The following is a 5,440-nucleotide window of genomic DNA, read 5'->3' on the forward strand; positions in this document are numbered from 1 at the left end:
CACTGCGGCGGCGGGGGCAGGGCGGAGCCTCGGGGCGGGGGCTGCCACGGCTCGGCCGCCCGCAGCCCAATCAGCACCGGTCCGGACCCACCGCCCCGGCCCCGCCGACACGGCCCTGGCCCCGCCGCCCTACCAGGGGGCCCCCGCCGCGGCTGCCGGGATCGGGGAGACCCGCCCCGCCGTCCCGCCCCCGCCCCCGGCCCCGCCGCACCTAGACCGAAACAGCGCCGCACCCCAGAGCCAGCGGCAGATGAACCCCGCAATAAACGTTAATGAGACTCCCACCCCCTTCGCATCTCTCCCCGCGGGGAGCAGGCTGGCCGGGAGCCCCAGCTCCCTCCGAAAGGCAGGGGGGACAGGGGGCCCTCCCGGGGCGCTGAGTTTCGCTCGGGAAAACCGTTCGGACTTAAAAAACATGACGTTGTGCTTTTTCTTGCTGTTAGGGATTAGCCATTATTAGTATTATTCGGCTGGTGGACTCAGAGATTCACCGTGTTGTTATTCAAACACTGGCTGCAGAGAGGTTTAAGCATCCGTAGCCCCCTTTAAACCCTGCCCATTAAGCACTGAAGCAGCAATAAAAAGAGAATTAAACTGAACCTTGCATGGACATGGATGCATCCAGCCGCAGCAACTTTAATAATAATCATGTTCAGGTGCATAAAATAGTTACGGGGTAAATCCTTTCGCATCTTGCCAGTGAGTATAAGTATTAAAAGTTACAAATTTGGAGGCAGATATCCTTTATTTGCATGCCCAGGGAAATGAAAAAGCTATTGAGATTTTTGTTGTGTTTTCTTTCTTTTTTTACCCTTCTTGTTGGGGGATTTTTTTTTTTTCGCAGAACTGAATGGATTGACATGCTCCGTTGAAGGAAACGGAATAGAAACCATCTTTCTGTAAATAATCATGGGGCAAATCTCTCGGTTTCAGGGAAAGGGATCTCGGCTTCATTTCGCTGTTCCGGGCAACAGAGAGAGACGAACTTGTAGTGTGATTCGTCTCTGTCACAGTTTCGGAGGTTCTGTTCGGGCCGTCGAGTGGCACAGCTGAAATTTTTGATCTTAATCTAAAAAGGAAATAGCTGCCATTTAGGAGACGTAACCGTTTCCACTATAGCATTTTACTTATCCTTAAAATGCAAATTTATCCCCAGTTTCAATGGCTGCTTCGTCAGAGGGTCTGAGGAAGAGCTGTGTAATAAATATACCCTAGAGACAAATCATCCGTTCAAATAAGGTTATCAGCATTCAAATTGTAGTAGTGCTTTCCAGACGTGAAAATACAGATATGTGACAGATAGATAATGTATTAAATTAAAAAAAAAAAAGAAAAAAAAAAAAGAAAAACAAACACGAAACCGTCTCACGAGCACGAAACTTTGCACATTGGAAAAAATCGCAACTTGTCTGAGAAAAATTCACCACTACAGAAAAAAAAAAAAAAATCCCCTGCAGTGGCTGTCGCTGTGAATCGATAGGAGAGCAGAAAATTCCTAGTGCCTCTCACCGACGAACAGTGCTGTGGAGTTAGTTTATCTTTACATTAAATCTGGGACATATTAACTGTACCGTGGTCTAAAGTCTGTCTGCTCTGCCTATTCCAGCCGTGATTGAATCTGAAGGAAATCAGATGTGCGAGAGTGCTCGAAACGTGCTAAGCTAGAGGATCTTGCAAGAGTTTAAACGCCATCGCGGTGGGGATGAGATCGATGGGGAGAGGAAGGAAGGAAGGAAGGAAATGGATGTTATCTGTCCGAGGGCGCTCCGGCAGCCTCCCCACCCGCCCATCTCCGACAGCACCTTCCGCGGCCTCGCTTCGCGCTCCCTCCGCCCGCGGCCGCCGGGCCACCCGCTCCACCGCCACCGGTGCGACGGCCCCGGCGGGGCCCGGGGGAGCAGGTACTGAACCCCGCCGCGGGTGCCCGGGGTTGGGGGCGCGGAGGAGGGCGGGAAGAGAAGAGTGCGCTCCGCGGCGGCGGGGCCCGGAGTGCGAGCGGCGGGGGCGCGGGGGCTTTAGGCCGAGGCTGCGCTTCTGGCGGAGCGTGGCGCGGGCGGGGAGAGCGGAGTCTGACCCGAGTGGCCGCCGGGACCTGCCGGGGGGAGAACACCTCCCCCTCCGTCCCCGGGCTCTCCGCGGCGCAGCACCGGAGGAGCGCAGCTTCGGCGCACGGGCGAGGAGGGAGCCGGAGCGGTGGGGTGCCGCGGGGGTCTCGGAGAAGCCTCTGAGCACAGGGTTGCTGGTCCTGCCCAATTTTTGTTCCTTTCCATCCCTCTAGAGCCAACCAACCCGCTTTTCCGCGGAGGAGCCCCTGACCCCTTGCTCTGCACCGCTCCGCACGGCGGGGTGCGCCCAGCTTGCCCGTCCTACGGCAGATGGACGAATCGCTAGGATTATATTGTTCTGGGAGGGTGGGTGCTTCTTGTTGTTGTTGATTTTTTTTCCTTGCCACATTTCTGTAGGTTGATCTGTGGCATGTTGTTTTCATTCATTGCCTTTTTAAAATAAATGGGTGGAATTAAATTTATCGAACAACCTGTGATCCATATGTCTGTCCGATTAATTTTTTTATGGGATGATGAAAGAGAGAAGAATCTCTCTATATAGTGATCTGCTAAAGGAATAATATCTATATTCAAAACACCTTTCTGGGGTTACATTTACTTCCGGACGTTAAAATGCAGTCCGGGTTTTTAGGCAGTTGGGTGAGGCGCTACTTATTTGATGTAGGAGAATCGCATATTTACACTTCCCGAAAAAAAATAGTAATTAAAAAAAAAAAGGTGTTTAAACTGTTTTCCACCAGAAGGGTATTTTCCTTCGCTGTCTTCGAAAATCTCGAGTGACATTTAGGGGATGGTTATGACCGTATTTTGCCATCCACGGTGTGATTTTCGCAAATGTTTTCGAACGTTAAAGCCGAGTGCCATTAGAAAGTCAAATATCCACAGCGTCCTTTTCTCCTTAAAAACACGATTTTCTGTAACTTCCCAGCAGGGGACCATAGGAACGGTCACCAATGAAAACATCTTTATATCATTATACGCTTTTTCCCCCAGTGAAATCGCTTCACCCTAAGGAGACACGGTGTATAAAACTGACAGCAGGTAGCTGACGGCGACTGGTCAGTGAAACATGACCAATTAAAGAAAAATTATGGACGCCGGTGAGAAAATCGTATGTAAACTCTGTTTCTGTGCATCCCAATTGCACCTTCACCGCCGTCTCTCTTCCTTGCTCTCCTCCTTTGGGGCTGAACGGGGGGACTGGGTGGTCTCGGGGACGAATTAGCACTTCCAATTTTCCTACAACAGGGTGCAAGCCCGGAGCGACTCTCCCCAAGAAAATCACCTTCAAAACAGGCTTGAGAGAAGGTTAAACGCGGCTTGAATTTAAAAGGCGCAGGGAAGTCCCACTCAGCCCCCCTGGCCACGGCGGGGTATTACAGCCTGCTCGTCTCGCTCTGCCGGGGACCCTCTGGCCAGGCTGTTCTGTCCGCTTCCAAGCGGGCTTCAGCCCGGCGGAGGGGGTGGCATCAGGGAGCGGGCCGGAGCGGCAGGAGGGCTTTCCTTCCCTTTCCGACGAGAGCGGCCCGGACCCTGCCCCCGCTTGTGTGCGTCGCCTTCCGCGGACGCGGACCGAGCGCAGCTCACAGCGAGGGGCGCCGGCCTGGCCGCGGCTCACCCCGCGCCTCGCCGGGCCCAGGCCCGAGGAGCCCCGACGAGGCCGGACTCGGTGCCAGGGACCGGCTTCTCAAACACCTGAGACTCCTCGGGCTCGAACCTGACTGGTGGCTCCCAAAACAAGGGCACAGCGAAGCCGATCCGGCCCCAGCCTCCAGGAACAGGTTGCATGCAGCATCCCATTCGATGCTCTTAGCTCAGGAGCCGAGGAATGGGAAGCGGGCCGGGGAGATGAGGGGAAACCTGGCGCCCTCACGTCTTACAGGGCTGGGTGTTGCCTGAGGTGACCCAGGACTAACACGGACCGCGGGGAGCCTCACTGCGGATGTCGCCAGTGGCCCCGAAGCTAAGCCTAACCTGCCAGGAGCGCGGCCGCGGCGGCACGACGGCGGCCCTCAAACAGCCGCCGTGAGTGCTGTTAGAGGAGGGCTTATCGGTGCTATGTGGCACGTTTTGTTCCCGCTTCAGCACCGTGGCGCACTGCGCCGTGGCGACAGCGCACCGAGGAGGCGAACGGGTCGGGGCCAGCCAACCGAGCCCACCGGCGGGGCGCGCGGGCCGCCCGCAGACGCGCGTCTTCCCCCGCGCCGCGGCCACCGGACTTTCTGCTCTCACTCCACTGAGCCCCTCGGCCCGGTCGTCCTCACCAGCCGGTGCCCCCGCAGCCTCAGGTCTCGTTTTAAAACACCGGGAAAAAGAATATTCGCCTTCCTGCGGGGCAATACGAATAAGATCAGCGTACGGAAGTCAATGCGCTGCCAACCGACCGGCTTTTAGGCGGGTGAAAATGCTGAGGAATAGCACTAAAGAGTTGAAAACACAGTTTAAAGGCACTTATGTTAAAATTATAAATATTCTGGTGATTGCGTTTTATAGTGCTTGAATTGCTACCTTAATCTGAAATTACAGAGCCAAGAGTATGCATCATTTTTTAAGGAAATCTCCGGTCTTTAATATGACGCTCCCACTTACAGTTCTTGTTCGTTTCAGACAAACGATTTTTAAAAATAGACTTTTCATTACTCCAGTCACAAAACAAACGTTTGCAAACGCTGAACGAGGGTTGAAGAAACTTTTGGCTTTATTTTTTTATTGCTTTCCTATAAATTTAACTCATATTTTCACTATTGTCTCATGAAGAATATGAAAACATGTATGGAATTAAATTAAATTAGGTAGTCACTAATTGGCAATATTTATGTTTGCAAGGCTGAGATATCAGCAGCAAAAAGACACGGTATATCCCCGTTTCATAATAACGTCGATCTACGGGAACATTTATATCATACCATTGTAAGAAATGATGTGTAATTCAACAACACTTTTTAAGCAAGACTTGTGTCTTTTTATGGTAACCCTCGCTCTTTCGTCAGGGCTAGTTCTCATATTACATGAAATGTACTTTAAGAAGTACTACCTGCTCCAGCTGTCCAGGAAAAACTGAATTATGGAACTAGGAAACATATGGTAGTTGCATATTGCACGAGTAAGGTACATATGAAAGTTATAAATTTCTTTTTTAAGTAACCATTGTAAACGCATTTTTATAGGTTTCACAGTATGTATTACATTTGTAATTTTAATTTTTGCAATATACCTTTTTAAAGATACCTATGTTTTCTGTACTCTAGGGAAGGAAATGCAAAGAGACGTTTATGCCAAAAAAAAAAAAATTGCTGCCAGCAGAACAAACAAGCAAGGTAAATAAACGGGGAAGCTGAACTTCCTCACAATGGAAAGGACACTATGCCATCTAT

At 51.5% G+C, this 5,440-nt stretch overlaps 1 long non-coding RNA gene across 1 annotated transcript; it reads left to right on the forward strand.

Annotated features, from left to right (window-relative positions):
• The first annotated feature begins 122 nt into the window (after positions 1 to 122).
• LOC135579004 (uncharacterized) lies at positions 123 to 3,211 on the forward strand. Its single transcript, XR_010471226.1, has 3 exons — positions 123 to 699; positions 1,607 to 1,901; positions 2,279 to 3,211. It is a non-coding gene; the product is annotated as an uncharacterized LOC135579004 (long non-coding RNA).
• Positions 3,212 to 5,440: the final 2,229 nt, after the last annotated feature.

The sequence above is a fragment of the Columba livia genome, chromosome 3 (assembly GCF_036013475.1).
Source record: "Columba livia isolate bColLiv1 breed racing homer chromosome 3, bColLiv1.pat.W.v2, whole genome shotgun sequence".
Classification (NCBI taxonomy): Eukaryota; Metazoa; Chordata; class Aves; order Columbiformes; family Columbidae; genus Columba; species Columba livia.